Raw genomic sequence first — 17593 nt, forward strand, 5'->3', positions numbered from 1 at the left:
TAGAAGTGTACAAACACAACCACAGACAGAGTCAATGGAAGAAATAGAAACATGGTGAGTAGTGTAAGAAAAACAATACATGTTGAAGAGGCATGAAAATTAAGGGAGGGAGGATACCTGGAAAAAATAGCCTAATAAAACCATGAGAGCCCCACAGTCCTTGAAGATCCCCCCCCCAGGAACCCTCTTTAACCTCATTCAAGAAGAAAGCAAGCCAAGAAAATACCGGTAAGGCAGAGTTCTTAACGTTTTCCATGGACACTTGGCATTCTGGTGAAGCATATGAACCCCTTCTCAGAATATTTTAAATGCATTAAGAAATATACCTATGGGGCGCCTGGGTGGCTCAGTGGGTTAAAGCCTCTGCCTTCCGCTCAGGTCATGATTCCAGGGTCCTGGGATGTCGCCCCACACCGGGTTCTCTGCTCTGCAGGGAGCCTGCTTCCTCCTCTCTCTCTGCCTGCCTCTCTGCCTACTTGTGATCTCTGTCTGTCAAATAAACAAATAAAATCTTTAAAAAAAATTGTTTGAAAAAAAGAAACATACCTACAAATTCAAAGGAAACCAATTATATCAAAACACAATTTTCAAAATAAGTGTGATATAGTAATATATGTGCTTTACATCACTGTATTGAATAATAAGATCCAATGGCAGGCCTAATCACCATAATTTTGAGGCAGTAGATGAGCATAAATAATATTTCAAGATACTTGCAACAACTGTCATATAACAGGAAAATATCCGTGATTTCTATTAGTGACAAGATCACAGTTAATGCTAATACTGCTTGGTTTATTTCTCCACTTGGAACTGACGATAATGCTAATTTTCATTAGACTTTAGCACAAATAAAAGCACATTACCTTTCCTGATCTAAGTTCATGAATTTCCTAATCTGTGGATCACAGGTTTAAAAAACTGTACCCTAGGGCACCTGGGTGGCCTAGTCGGTAAAGCGTTTCCCTTCATATGAGGTCATGAACTCAGGATCCAGCCGCATCAGGTTCCATGCTCAGCAAGGTGTCTGCTTGAGGTCCTTCCTGACGCCCCACCCCCATCCCTGACCCTTCTCATGCACACGCGCACTCTCTTTATCTCTCTCTCTAAAATAAATAAATAAATAAATAAATAAATAAATAAAAATTGTTTTAATCTGAAAAAAAAATCTGTATCAGCTAAGAAAAAATGTTTTCTCTGAATTGATTTTGTTTAAACCAGCCCTAGAAAACATCTTCAATTCAGCTCCTTATTTCATGTATCTGCAAAATGGGGGGGGAAATGGTACTTATTTCCTAGGGTTTTAAATTAGTCAATACATATAATGGATGTAAAATAATACCTGACTTGGCTAAACACTCAATTTTTTTTTAAAGATTTTATTTATTTATTTGACAGAGAGAGAGAGATCACAAGTAGGCAGAGAGACAGAGAGAGAGTGGGGAAGCAGGCTCCCTGCTGAGCAGAGAGCCTGATGCGGGGCTCGATCCCAGGACCCTGAGATCATGACCTGAGCTAAAGGCAGAGGCTTAACCCACTGAGCTACCCAGGCGCTCCTAAACACTCAATTTTTAATTATTATTATTATTATTATTTGGCATCGTGTAATCCAAGTTATTCCGTGAAAACTGGTGGTATGATTATTGTATTAATGACATATATAATAGCAAATGAAAAGCAAAAGGGGTTAACCCAGAACACTTGTTTTTCATTTAATGCCTCAAAATTAGAAGACTCCACTTCCACCAGCTATATTTTCATTCCTCTAGTGGGAAAAAACACCAGTGCCTCTTTAAGCAGATTTTAACTTCAGAAAAATATTTTAGCTACTCATATTACAAAAGGGCTAATTTCCATAATTCTGTATCTGAAGATTTCTTACCAATCAGTAAAGACCAATAATCCTGGTACACTGCTAGTGAGAATGTAAACTAGCACGCCACTTTGGAAGACTGATATAATCTAAGAAAATTTAAGATATGCATACTCTATTCCAGCAATCCCTCTACTAGATATACGTTATAAGGAAATGCAGAATTTTAAGGGTTAGAATTGCTGTACAAGGCTATTTATAGCAGCATTACTCCTCAATGCCCCAGACTAGAAACATTCCAAATGTCTACCAAGCATAAAATGGTTAAAATGTGGTATTTTTGTACAATGAAAACTGATAAGCAATGGTTATATTCAACAACACGAATAAATTCTTACAAAGGTAATATTGAATACACGCAAAAATACAAAAAATATATATTTAGTCTGATTCCATTTATATAAAGGTCAGAAGCAGGCAAAACTAAACTGTATTGTTGAGGGATGCATATGCAGGTGGTAAAATTCTAATGTAAAGGAAGTGAACACAATAAAAGTCAGGAGAGCCAGTAGGGGGCAGAAGGAGTTTTGTTTAATTGGGAGTGGGGGTTGTTCTCAGGGGCTGGCAATGTTCTACTTTTCAATCAGGTAATGGGTACACAAGTGTTTGCTCTATAACTATTTGTCAGAATGCACCAAGAAAGTTTTATATATTCTTCTGTGTGTATGTTACATTTCACAATGATAATATTTTTTAGAACAACATCTCTTTAGAAAAATCGACAAAGAATATGACAGAAATTTCACAAAGCAGAAAATAGTAAATAAAGGCTCTTAAACTAAAGATGTTCAATTTCTTTAAAAAACATGCGTTTAAAGCTCCACTATGTTCATCTAGCTGGTCATGAAGATAAACATTTGCTAACACTTTGTTTTGGCAGTGGAGGAGAAAATAGCTATTTTCATATATCACTGGAGAAAATAAAAGTTGTTCCAAAATTTACAGAGGGCAATTAGGCAATAGCCATCAAAATTATTAATGCAAATACCCTTTAATTCGGCAGTCCTATCTCTGGACACGTATTCATTTATTCCCCAAATAGTTATTGAGTACCTACTTTATAACAGGAACTGTTTTGTGCTCTAGAACTTAATTTACTGACATAGTCTCTGAAAAGTCTGGAAACATGGGGCTGTTTATTTCATTCTCATCATGAAGTGGTTCATGAGGAAGAAGGCTTGACTCTCAACCAGAGAACATACTTCCGATTAGATCTGAGCACCTTAAATAAAATGAAAAAAGTATAACAAATTGTTTCCCTACTTTCAAATTTTTAGACAATCTACATAAACATAGTTATCAGTTTGTTTGTTTTTAACTGTTTCTAATAACCAAAGACGAGGAAAATAAAAGTTAAGTGCCCGTCATTATAGGACTGGTTAAATAAATTATGATTTGAACCCTGCTCTGTCACCACGGCGAGCAGGCTTCATTCGCATGTTACTTGCGCAAGCATACAGGGTCCCACATTCAGAACGACCCCTCCAACACACAAACACACACACACACACACACACACACACACACTCCACTGCTGCCATTTTGAAACTCTTAACAATTTTACTTTTGGACTTGGTTTTTGTTTGTGAAGTCTGATGCGGCATGAAGCAAATGCATGAGTGGAGGACAAGAGCACAACGAGGTGTCACCGTTTCTTGCCACCCCATTCACGAATAGCATCAGTGATGCCCCATGAACACAGAATTCTGGAGGGCCCGTGATGCACAGGAGCTCAGCCAAACTCAGAGTGAGTTGCAAGATAAGCCTGTTACATGGATGACTGAATAAGCCCTGAGAAGCCATGCTTTCCATTCAAACTAGAACTTGCTTCAAACCCAGAAAGAAGACGTATTCTAAGAAACATGGAAAACCAAGGACCCGTATCCTATCTTTTCTTACTCGTGTTACTTCTCCGTATGAGCCCATCGCTCATGTTAAAAATGATGACACAGAAGGAAAAGGCAGACAAGTCAACCCAGAGTTCCTTACCCTTTCGGTCCTTCCTTCCTCATCAGTAAGTAGAAAGTGAAGTGTTGGTAGGATGCGCGTGTATCAAAAAGAGAAATCAAAATGTTTGAGTTACTTTATCCAGAGTCCCCACAGTCCTGGTAAGAACAAAATACATGTGCAAGTACAAGCTACAGAATACAAATTGTATAATGTCAGTGGTTCAACATCGGAATTAAATGTCTTTAAAAATGGCAGCGCACAATATAAAGAGAGATGGTAAAATTCATACTAATGATTTAAATTTTTAATTGTTCTTTACTTAGATGACATCTCAAGTGAAAAACACCACCAGTCAAGACAGAGACAATGAAAGAAAACAAGACTTTATACATTTTAGTACCTTTAATGGTATCTCTTTCCTGCTTTTTGAATAAAGGGGTCCACATTTTCATTTTGCATTGAGTTCCTCAAATTAGGTAGCTGCTCCTGTCCATTGCTTACTGATTTTGTGATGGCCAGGGTGGCTCAGGTCACAATTCCAGGGTCCTGGGATCCAGCCCCAGATCAGGCTCCCTGCTCAGTGGGGAGTCTGCTTCTCTCCCTCTCCCTCTGCTGCTCCCCATGCTTGTGCTCTCTCACTCTTTCTGTGTGTCAAATAAATAAATAAAATCTTTAAAAATAGATTTTTTGTGACATTGGGCAAGTTACTTAACTTTTTTTAAAAAAGATTTTATTTATTTATTTGACAAAGAGAGAGAGCACAAGCAGGGGGAGCTGCAGAGAGAGGGAGAAGCAGGCTCCCTTCTTAGCAGGGAGTCTGATGTGGGCCTTGATCCCAAGAAACTGGGATGGTGACATGATCCGAAGGCAGATGCTTAAACTACTGAGACACCCAGGTGCCCCTCGGCAAGTTATTTAAATGCTGGGTGACTGTTTTCCTCTCTGCAAAATGGGAGGATTTAATAATCATATCTATCTTACAGTATTCTTGAGAGGATTAAACATGCTAATTAAAGACGATTAGAATAGTGTTTAGCTACTACCTAAGTATTAAATATTATGATTATTGCTGTATTTCTATTAGCAAATATACAACAGAATAGTATCCAGCCATTCAAAAAAAAAAAGGGAAGTCCTACCCACGTGCCCTGCTAAAGAATTATTTCTGAACTATATTAAGTGAGAAAACAAAAAACGTATCAAACAACATTTATGACATGATTCCTTTTGTGGAAGGAAGGAGAGGAAAAACATGTATCTACACATGTACTTGTATACTCTTAAAACAGGTTCCTGGAAAAGTACACAAAGAACACTGGTTGCTTCCAAGGAGAGGAGAGCAAGCCACTGGAAGATGAGCTAAGGGAAGAATTTTTCTCTCTTTAAGCTTTCGAACATGTCAAAGTGTCACTTATTAAAAAAAAATCAAGTTAAACATTCTAAATGTCTTCTATATTTTATTTTGTACAGAGCACTGCCAGGCACAGAAGCACAACTAAGTAAATAATTTCTGGCCGAAATATTTCTTAAAAATTGTAAAGGGATACACATAGGTATCTAATGTGACATTCCAAAGTCAGAACAGGAATTTAAATTCTAAACTACACTATCTAAAGTAAACTTAGACTTTCTGTCTTTTTTTTTTTTTTAAGTTTCCATACAAAGAAACCTATATGGTACTTTACAGAGCCACTAAGAGAAAATCTTTTTGACCAGGCGAGGTTAAGGAGCTTGTTGTGTTAGTCCCAGATTGGTTGGTTTGGTACTGGATTGGGGTGCCTCACCCTTCCAGGTTTTGGGCTGGAGGGAGTGTAGGGAGCAGGAAAACCAAATACCATCCTTACCAAGTGATTACACGACTCTGTGTTGAGAACCAGGGGAACGGAGGTCCCAGTGACCATGGGTGCAGATCTTAGGGAAGCACAGAGTGAGCCTCCCCAGGGCTCCATCCCGTCACCTGGAGATCCTGACCTGAGCAGAAATCAAGACTCAATCGACTGAGAGGGAGAGGGAGAAGCGGGCTCCCTGCTGAGCACAGAGCCCAACTCAGGGTCAATCCCAGAACCCTGAGATCATGACCTGAGCTGAAATCAAGAGCCATACACTTAACTGACTGAGCCACTCAGGAACCCCAGTTTGGGGATTTTTTGATGTACAAGATCACATTGCCTGCAAATGAAAATAGTTTGGCTTCGTTCTTCCCCCTTTGGATACCTTTTCTTTCTCTCTCCTGCTGATTGCCCTGACCAGAAACTGCAGTACGGTGTTGAACAGAAGTGGCGAGTGTGGGCAGCTTGTGTTGTTCCTGGTCTTAGGAGAAAAAGTTTTAGTCTTTCACCATTGAGTATGCTGTCAGCTGTGGGATTTTCATAGATACCCTTTACTGAATTGGGGAAATTTCCTTCTACTCCAAATTTGTTGAGTGTATGTGCTTTTCTTTTGTGCATTTAAAATATTATTTGAAGAAGGGATTCAAAGCCCTTATTGAAAGTTGCTTCATTGAAGGTCACTTTCCGTTGTTGGGACAGCCTACATCCAGGGGCTGCTCAACATGGCAGGCGGTGGGGGGTATGAAGGTTTGTCCCCTTGCCCCAACTCAGGACGATTCGAAAGGGCTACCTAGCATGACATTTACAAATATTTTTAAAGTATATCTTATCCTCCCCCTAAGAGTGAACTTGTTTTGAGTTGTTTCTACCCCCATTTTGTCAAAGTGTAAACACAGTTTTCTTTATTTTATTTATTTATTTGACAGAGATCACAAGTAGGCAGAGAACAGGCATTGAGGGACGGGGGGTGGGGGTGGAAGCAGGCTCCCTGCTGAGCAGAGAGCCTGATGCGGGGCTTGATCCCAGGACCCTGGGATCATGACCTGAGCCAAAGGCAGAGGCTTAGACCACTGAGCCACCCAGGCGCCCCAAAACACGGTTTTCTTAAAAAATGTCATAAGCCTAATTTTGTAAAACCTGTTTTTAATATATTTTTGAGAAAATTTCTAGAAGGTGGAAAATACGTTTTTACTTGGAAATTGAGTAAACAAGATGTTTGTATTTGTCAGAAAGCCTGCGAAATTACTCTTAAGCATCTGTGTGAAGACTCTGGCGGCTAAAGCCCCACAGGTCACCTGACCTCCATGGAGTCTGTATTGAGGCGAGAAGTCTCCCATTATCTCTCAGGGCAAGTGTCAAATTGAGTGTCTGCAGACTGCAACATCCAGATAAAATTGTTAGGTGGGTTCAGTCTTCTCGTGCAGATTAGAGGAAGAAAATTCTGCTCGAAGAGACTTCCACATTGGTTGGGAGTCCTCAGCAGCTGAGGTAGGGAAGGCCTGGCTCCTCTTCTTCTTCTCCCCCAACCTTTATTTTTTTTTTTTTAAGATTTTATTTATTTATTTGAGAGAGAGACACAGCGAGAGAGGGAACACAAGCAGGAGGAGGGGGAGAGGGAGAAGCAGGCTTCCCACCAACCAGGGAGCCCAATGCGGGGCTTGATCCCAGGACGCTGGGATCATGGACTGAGCTGAAAGCACATGCTCAATAACTGAGCCACCCAGGCACCCCCTGGGCTAGCTCTTCAGATAAGATTACGTGTCCCTTTCAGCCATGTGCCTCTCTATTAACTTGCTCCCTGTTTAACTCGTTGAGCGAATATGGAAATACTGCACTAAACAAGCGTAGGTCTTTAGTAACTTCCCTCCTATTGCCTAACCTTTGACATCCTGAATCTAAGGGTTTAACCTTGAGTTAATGCTCCTAAAATATCCAGCTTCGGAACTGCCCAGAGTTAGCTGAAACCTTCACTGAGACTTCACGGTTAGCTCAACCTCTCCCTCTGTTCAATCCTGCTTCCTTTGCTTCTCTTCTACCGATGTTGATCCCAAGAACATTCCTTAATAAAAAAGCTTCACAAAATCTGGGTATAAATGAAGAATGTGGAAGGTATTGGGTTCAGGAAACAAGAGAACCATCATAAAGAAAGAGCAAAGGGAATCTCTGGGAGGATGGTAAGGAGAGATCTGATGGGGAAAGCTATTGACAAACAGAATGCAACCGGACCAGACAGAAGCAGCTCTGAAAGCTACAGATGATACTTCAAGATGAAATTGATGGGATCACTGAAATAGTCAACCATTTTGGGAGGAGATTTGGACAAGTGGTAGAGTTTGGAGTTGAATTAATGATACATATTTAAAAGTTTAAAATGAGAAATGAGGCAACCAATTCTAGAGAAAACAAAATTGTAGAGGGAAGGAAATTATGGGTTGTCTATGGCTCAGTTGTGAACAGGGTTTAAAAAGTTATGAAATTCTAAACTTTGAATAGTATTCCAACCACAATTATGACTATATTGAAGGGAGAGTGGGAAGTTTATGTGTTCGGGGTAAGCGAAGGAGGAAACGTAAGCCTGCCTTTTCCTCCGCAGGAGTCAATAGGTAACTCCTGACACTGAAAAATCAGTTGCTGTAATTGGACAATTGAGAGAAATAATCAGAGAAACTGGCAAAAGAGATAAAAGTGATTCCTTCTGAGGAACAGGCAATTTTGAATTTTTTTCACTATTTCAACTATGCAAATGTTTATCTTTTTTTTTTTTTTTAAGATTTTATTTATTTATTTGACAGAAAGAGAGACAGAGAGCACAAGCAGGCAGAGAGGCAGGCAGAGGCAGAGAGAGAAGCAGGCTCCCCACCGAGCAAGGAGCCCAATGCGGGGCTCGATCCCAGGACCCTGAGATCATGACCTGAGCTGAAGGCAGTGGCTCAACCCACTGAGCCACCCAGGCGCCCCACAAATGTTTATCTTTGATAAGAATAAAAAAGTAGGGGCGCCTGGGTGGCTCAGTCAGTTAAGCATCTGTCTTGTACCAGGTCATGATCCCAGCGTCACGGGATAGAGCCCCATGTCAGGCTCCTTGCTTGGCGGGGAGCCTGCTTCTCTCTTTCTCTCTCTTCCCCTGCTTGTGTGCTCTCTCTCTCTCTCTCTCTCTCACTCACTCTTTCTCTCAAATAAATAAAATCTTAAAAAAAGAATAAAGTAAATAAAAAATAAAGTAAAAAAATTTTTTTAAAGAAACATAACTTGGGGCTCTTGGGCTCCTGTTGAGCATCTGCTTGGGTGACGATCTCGGGAATCCTGGGACTGGCCCCAGTCAAGCTCCCTGCTCAGCAGGGAGTCTTCTTCTCCCGTTCCCCCTGTTTGTACGCTCTCTCTCTCGCTCACTCTCTCTCAAATAAATAAATGAAATCTTTTAAAAAAGAGCTGTAAAAACACAAATAGTACACGGGTGCCTGGCTGGCTTAGTCAGCAGAGCCTGTGACTCTTTATCTCAGGGCAGTGAGTTCAAGACCCATTAAAAAATATATATATATATTACAAAAAACACTCTTTACCCAGATTCACCATTGTTAATATGTATAATAGTCATATCTGTCTATATACATATTTATATATGTGTGTACATATATATGTATATATTCTTTTTTCTGAGAATTTCAGGTAAATTATAAATATTTAAAATTTTAAATATGTAAATTATAAATAAATTATAAATATCATGGCCCTTTAATGCCTCAATACTTCAGGGTCTATTTCATAAAAATAGGGATATTCTCTTACATAACAACAGTTCACAAATTTATAATACCATATTGTACCATACATATTCTTTTTAAAAAAATCTTATTTATTTAAGTAATCCCTATATCCAGCATGGGGCTCAAACTCGCGATTCTGAGATTAAGAATTGCACACTCTTCGAATGAGCCAGGCAGGCACCCCTACCATAGATATTCTAAATTTGTCATTTGACCTCATGATGTCCTTTAGAAGATTTTTTTCCCTCCAGGACAGGATCCCGTCTAGGATCAGATATTGCATTTAGTTGTCATACATGTTGTTTTTTTAAAAAATACCATCGACTATATTCCCTTTCCTGTACCTCTTATTCTTGTGACCCATTCTCCTACGACAAGCCTGTACCTCCCACTTCCCTTCACCCATTTTGCCCATTCCCCAGTTCCCCTCCCCTCTGGCCACCCCCAATCTCTTCTCTGTATTTATGGACCACTTCTGCTGTTGTCATGTCTTTAATCACTTTCAATTTGGAACACTTCCACAGACATCTTTTATGACATTAGCATTCTTGAAGGATGTCTTCCCCCACCCCCAATGCTTTATTCTGTTTTGTTTTTTAACCAATACAAGAAACAACAGATGTTGGGGAGGATGTGGAGAAAGGGAATTCTCTTGCACTTTTGGTGGGAAGGCAAACTAGTGTAGCCAGTCTGGAAAACAGTATAGAGGTTCTTCCAAAAAAGGTTTAGTTTTTTAAAATAGCATGTTCTTTATTTTGTATTTGTCCAATGTTTCCTTTATTTATTTTTTAAGGTTTTATTTATTTATTTGACAGACAGAGATCACAAGTAGGCAAGGGAGGCAGGCAGAGAGAGAGAGAGAGGAAGGAAGCAGGCTCCCTGCTGAGCAGAGAGCCCGACATGGGGCTCGATCCCAGGACCCTGGGATCATGACCCGAGCCGAAGGCAGAGGCTTTAACCCACTTAGCCACCCAGGCACCCTGTTTCCTTTGTTTAAAGGAAGGTTATGCATCCTTGGTTAGAATACTGTATAGGTAATGTGTCTCTTTCAGGATATTCTACCTGGGGGCACACATTATCTAGCTATCCTTCATTGGATGTGGTTTTGACTCTCCAGTTGAGGAGCTATCTGATTTCTCCACTGTTGATTCTTCTTTTTCCTTTGTAATTAATAAACTGTGTGGAGGAAACAATTTAAAACCATGCAAATATAGTGCTTGTCATAAAAATTCCCCTCTAGCTTCATCATCCATCGATGATTCTTGCCTCATTCAATCATTAATATCATTTACAGGGTGAGCCTAGCACTCCCTCTACGTTTACCAGGCTGTGGGGATGACATTGTCACCAGTGGGTCAGGAAGGCAGAGCATCGAGCTGCATGGATTATCCTCAAACCTAATGTCTAAGGAAATTAGCCCCATTCTGTTCTGGACTTGCTTGGGACCATTCATTCTTTGCTTTTCTCCCTATTTCTCCCTCTTGGAGTGAGTATGTCTAGTCTATGCCTGTCTTCTCACTGCATTTTGGAAGCACACCCCTTGTATGGTTTCACAGGTTTACAACTGGAGAGGTATTTGCTTCGGGATAGATTGTACCCTCCATATCTGATTTAGATGATATTTAGAGGAGACTTTGAGTTTTAGACTTTTGAGTTGATATGGGAACAAAATAAGACATTTGGGCTGTTAGGAAGGATGTCAGCAGGACATAAATTTTGGGGGCCAGAGAAAGAATGCAAAATATTGAATGAATATGTCCTTCCCAAATTCGTATGTTGAAATCCTAATCTCCAATGTGATGGTTTGGAGTTGGGGCCCTGGGAAGCAATTAGATCAGGAGGGTGGAGCCCTCATGAATGGGATTCGTGCCATTATAAAAGAGGTTCCAGTGAGCTCCCTCACTCCTTCAGCCATGTGAAGGTATATCTAGATGACCACCATGTATGAACCAGAAAGCAGACCCTCATCAGACACTGAATCTTCTGGCACCTTGACCTTGAACTTCACAGCTCCAGAACGGTGAGAATGTTGTCTGAGCCATCTGGCCTATGGTTCCTATTACTGTAGTCTGAACACCCTCCTTTTCTTCTCTCCTTCACTTTTCCTTTCTTTCTTCCTTCCTCCTACCCTCCCACTCTCCCTCCCTGCCTCCCTTCCTTCTTTTCTTCCTTCCTTTCTTTTTTAAGATGTATTTATTTATTTGGGCATCCGGGTGTCTTGATTGGTTCGTTCAGTGTCCATCCAGTTCTTGGTTTCAGCTCTGGTCATGATGTCAGGGTCATGGGATTGAGTCCCAAGTTGGGCTCTGTGCTCAGCGGGGTGTCTGCTTGAGATTCTCCCCCTCCCCTGTTCACACACACAATCTCTCTTTCAAATAAATAAATCAATTTAAAAAAAAGAATTTAAAAAAAGAATTATTTGAGAGATATCATGCATGTGTGCACCCATCCTTCCTTCCTTCCCTCTTTCTTAATTATTAGCATGAGCTCATGAATCCTTATTTTTCTCCAAATGGCTTATAATTCATTATTATACTTACCTGGGGATCAAATGTCTCAGGTTTGGCCAGTGGGAGAACTTTCAGGTTGGCTCCTGCATCCTTGTGATAGAACTTCCTCTTTTTTTGGGGGGGGGGGGGCGGTGGTTTTGTTTTATTTTTTAGCTCTTTCTTACTTTCTGGCATAGCAAAATGTGTACTTTCCCTGTCCTAACCCTAGAATCAGCCATTTCTCTGAGCCATGGTTCTTTTAGTGGGGAAGGTTATGAGACCAAGATAGGGACACTAAGTGTGCTCATTGCTACTAGGATGTCTTTGCTTTTTGGCCCTTTCAGAGGAGAGAATTGAAAATATATGCTTGTATATACACAAATACACACACATACCTACAAATATACATATAATACATACATGTGTATATATAAGATGTATATATGCATATACATATACATATTTTAGAAATCATGAGTTCAAAACAATAATTTCAATTCCAATTAATCTCTACAGCATTGTTTCTTGCTTTCTTCGTCTCCATAGTTACATGTATCTTCTTCTACAGTGAGAATTCTGATCACTAGTGATATCAATGTGTTTATTCATTTGTTTGACTCTGTAAGATATTTAAAATCGTCTCCCAATCCCTTTACCCATACCACTAAAGCACACCTGCTAAAGAGTTCAGGACTTGTTTGTACTTTTACCCCCATCCCTGAACACATATCTTTCCCTGTCCAAGACTGAAGGTATACAGTCAAATACTGTGTTCATAAGTCACTTTCATTAATTCTTCTTAGTCCCTCTCTGCACTTCCCTTCCCAGGATGGTTATGGTACTCATTTGCAATATAGTTAGGTTCATTTGTTTTACTTCAATTTTATTTCCCCTTTTCCGTTCTTGTTTTTTGAGTGTATGACAAATCAATACGCTCTCAAAAGTAAAGATATTACAAAAAAGTATACTCGGAGAGGTGTCACTCTCCTTGAATCTGTTCCACTACATTCCCCCTCACCCCTTATCAGTAACCAACTTCACTATTTTCCGGTTTGTCCTCCCAAGTGTTTCCTTTTGTGAAGATAAGCAGATAGATGTATATTTTTATTTCCTTTTTTCTTACATAAAAAGTAGTGCGATCTTTTGCACTTTACTTTTCACTTAATAACATCTAACAATCATTCCATAACAGTTCATAGGGATCGTCCTCAATTTTTTTGAAGACTCTTTTGAATGCAATTAAACTAGATCTTTGTATTCATGTCTTTCTGATCATTTAGTAAGTTTTTGGTTGTAAGGCAGTTAAGAGGAGACTCCAAGCAGTTCCGTTACATAGTTGCATTTGAAAATCCCAAAGTGGAGAGACAGAGGTGTGTGAGTACTGCCTGTTCCAATACTGTGGGCAGACGGCATTGCTATAGGCGACCTCATTTTCCTGAACAGTGACCATCTTCTTGATAAAGTTTCAAACAAAACAAAGCAGCCTTTTCTCAGTTTTAGGTGGTAGTTGCATTCCTGGAAGACTTGTTGGGTATGAGAACTCTGCTAGGCTGCTACTGCTACTTAGGGAGTGGGAGAGCCAGAAGGGCTGTTTCCTCCATCATTCTTTAAAGCTCCATAGTTTTCCATTGTGTGTGTCCTAGTTTATCCAACCCATCTTCTATACTTGGGCATTTAGATAGTACCCAATATTTTGCAATGACAACCCCGTTAAAAATAAAATTATAGGGACACCTGGGTGGCTCAGTGGGTTAAAGCCTCTGCCTTCTGCTCAGGTAATGATCCCAGGGTCCTGGGATCGAGCCCCGCATTGGGCTCTCTGCTCAGCGGGGAGCCTGCTTCCTCCTCTCTCTCTGCCTGTCTCTCTGCCTACTTGTGATCTCTGTCTGTCAAATAAATAAATAAAATCTTTTAAAAAATTAAAAAAAGTAAAAAGCAACTTGAAGAATCCGTTTAAAAAATAAATAAAATTTTACATATGTATTATCGTTCTTTTGAGGTACATCTTCAGGGTAAATTCCTAGAAGTGGGATCACTGAGTTGAAAGTAGAAGCATATGAAGTTGTGTTCTATACTGCCGATTTCCTCTTCATGAGGGTTGTGTCATTACCCCACCAATGTAGGAGATGACTTGTTTTCCCACAGCTTTGCCAACCGAATTTATATTCAAGTTCTGAATTTTTGCCCATTTATTGGGTGAAAAATTGTATCTCAATGTAGTTTTTAACTTTTTGAGTATAGTTGACACACACAAGAGTACATGTTTCAGGTGTACAGCACAGTGACCTGACATCTCTAGGCATCTTTATTTTTTTAAGTAAACTCTGTGCCCAGTGTGGACCTCGAACTCATGACCCTGAGATAGAGTCTGTGCTCTACCAACTGAGCCAGCCAGGCGCCTCTCAATGTAGTTTTAATTTGCATTTCTCTTATTGAGTGAAGGTGAACAACTTTACATGGTTAAGAGCCATTTTTAAATTCTTTTTGGGTCTATTCATGTCCTCTCTCAAAACTAAACCTTTTTATACATTAGGAGTATTAGTCTTTTTTTTTTTTTTTAAAGATTTATTTATTTGACAGAGATCACAAGTAGGCAGAGAGGCAGGCAGAGAGAGAGAGAGAGAAGGAAGCAGGCTCCCTACTGAGCAGAAAGCCCGATGTGGGGCTCGATCCCAGGACCCTGGGATCATGACCTGAGCTGAAGGCAGCGGCTTAACCCACTGAGCCACCCAGGTGCCCCTAGGAGTATTAGTCTTTTATTTGTGACATATGGGCAAATATTTCTTCCCAGTTTGTCATTTGTATTTTTTTTTGTCATGCAAAAGGTTTTTAGTGTATTCAAATCCACCATTTTTTGTTCCTTTCCATTTTTTTCCTTTTTTCCTGATATTGGGTGGCTTTTCACTTTCTCAGATGCTTTTGAAAGGATATGTCTTTTCTTTAGCTTTGCGGTTGTTTGTTGGGGAGACTTTTCACCAGCAGAAAGTCTTTGACATTTTTTGACTTTTCATAGAATGTGGATGGCTGTACTCTATTCAAAGTAATTTCATGGACACAATTGTTAGCTCCAGAACCCTTATCTTTCAGTTCCACCCTCTTTCGTGCAGTTTAAGAATTTTGCCCATAGGGTGGGAAGAAATGTTGACATGCTTTCTCTTTTCTGTGTGGTACATTTCCGCCTTCTCTTTCATTACCTCTTCATTATCCATTCTCCCCCAGGAACACGGCTTCTGAAGCTGCTACCCCGGCTCTATACATTTTCAAACCTTTCCCTAAAGCGATGAATGTGACCTACTGAGGGCCAAACTGTTCAGTATTTTGTATTTATTGTTCCATTTTCCCCCCCTGTAGATTCTGTTAATGCTTCTTCTAAATGCACTCCTCCCTTCTGCTGTCTCATGGAGTGATTCAGCTCCTTTCCTCACTCTCTACACCTACAGGCTTATGATGGTAGCAGGATCCTTACTGGATCCCCTGCTCTGTCCGCCCCCTGCCCCCACCACTACTTGGAGGTGATTTGAAGTTACAGGCTTCTAGTAGTGAAGGCATGAACCCTGTGTAGTTTTTATTTGTTCTGGTCGATTTGAGAGTTGTTTTGGCAAAGTGAGGGGCAGATTTGTAATCAGGCTACTGCCATTGCTTTTCAGCCCCAGGAGTCTCAACATGCTTAGTAGAGGGATGCATTTCAGGACCTAGTCATGATGAAAGCCATTGAAAACCAGCAATATACATGTATCTTCATTGAGTATCAGTGGTTATAAATGGTAGTTGAAGTGGGAGTTGAGTGTTAGGGTTGGCAACAAGATTAGCAAGGGGGACACGCCGTGTAACAGTGGCTTGAGACTTTATCAAGTTGAAAGTTTGAGAAAGTTTAAGCATTTTCTTTAAGACTGGGGGCAAGACAGTAAGTGCTTGCTACTGTAAGGCTGCTACTGCTCAATGTAATATTGGTGGTCCTGGCCATAGCAGTTAAAAAGGGAAAAAAGAAATGAGGTACGTTATAACAGCATTAAAAAGGAATAAATATCATTTGAAGATAGTATAATCTTAAATAGAAACCCTACAAACTCTTAGGTAAGAAAGTTCACTAAGTTGAATACAAGATCAATTGCCAAAAAGCAGGAAATTCTTTACAGCAGTGTGGCAGGGGCTCTTGGCTGTCCAACCAACAGCCATTCCCCTTCTTTGCTCGCAAAATCTGTTTCTTTGTGTACGACATCAGGAGATAAGTCCTGATTTATCTAAACCAGTCATAGCAAACCCATTCCGTTTTACCAGATTCTAAATCTACCAGCATCCCCTGAAGCTGGGGATGATTCTATGACCAAGTCCTGGCCAGTAATGTGTGAACAAAAGTCTGCCAAGTTGTTCCTGGGAGTTTCCTGCAAATTTCTGGTTTCTTTAAGCCTTGGTTTCCTCTTGTGTCAGATAATACATGCCTTACCTTTTAAGACTGTGAAGATGAAGTGAGATATTCTCATATCAAAGTGATCCATAAATGCGAAATAAAAAGTAAGTAAATGCTAGTGTTATTCAAGATATTCAAATGATTATGAGCCCAGATGTAGCATTGGTATAAATGCTACAGACTGGCAGTAAGTTTAAAGAGTACCATTATATATAAGGAAATCCCTTTACCCAATCAAGTCTTATTATTAAAAAACTAAGAACTGATGAATTTTTTATGTAGCACCTGGCCCAGTTATTTAACTCACAAAGGACTAAGAATCTAGCACCACAGAGAACATGTGATTTGCAGATGGTTACACCTCTACAGCTTTTAAGTTCTAGATCAGGAGTTGCAAAATATAAAATGTCAGATCATATATACAGTATAATCTAAAACATATATACATATATATTTAAAAATATACACACAAGGGCGCCTGGGTGGCTCAGTGGGTTGGGCCTCTGCCTTCGGCTCGGGTCATGATCTCAGCATCCTGGGATTGAGCCCCATGTCTGGCTCTCTGCTCAGGGGGAGCCTGCTTCCCCACCCCTTGCCTGCCTCTCTGCCTACTTGTGATCTCTGTCAAATAAATAAGAAAATCTTAAAAAAATATACACACAAATACAGATAGTAACTATTGATGCTTTATAGGCCACATAATCCTTGAAGCGAGAAAGCAGCCACGGACATGTAAACAAATAGGCATGGCTGTTCCAATAAAAGGAAACAGGCAATGAGCCATTTGGCCTGCAGGCCATAGACAATCCTCGTTCTAGACTCAAGAGTTTACTGTTTTACAGTGAACTTGTCTCACAGGATCATGTCTGATCCATTAGGGATCAACCTAATCAATTTTCCATGACATCATCTCAACCCTATTATTACCATTGTATTATTATTACCACAGTGCAACCAAAGCACTTTCATGGTGATTTATCACATTTGATCCTTAGTCTTCTGTGAGCTAAGATGGGTAGATCTCATCTTTTTTGTATTGATCAGAAAAAGGCTTAAACTATTAGGTCACAGAGCTACTGAGGGGCAAAATCTCTATTTCCTAGAGATCTGCTTAGTGCTTTTTAAAAATACATGACTAGAAACCTTAACTCTACTTCATTGTTCTTCTTAGCTTCTACTGTTAATCCTTTTCTTATTCAAACTCCTGTGAAACATGCATTTTTAAGGACTTGAATTTACTCCTTAAATGTAGCTTTTAGCGTCAAACTGAAAATTCTATT

Source organism: Martes martes (assembly GCF_963455335.1).
Source record: "Martes martes genome assembly, chromosome: 16".
Taxonomy (NCBI): Eukaryota; Metazoa; Chordata; class Mammalia; order Carnivora; family Mustelidae; genus Martes; species Martes martes.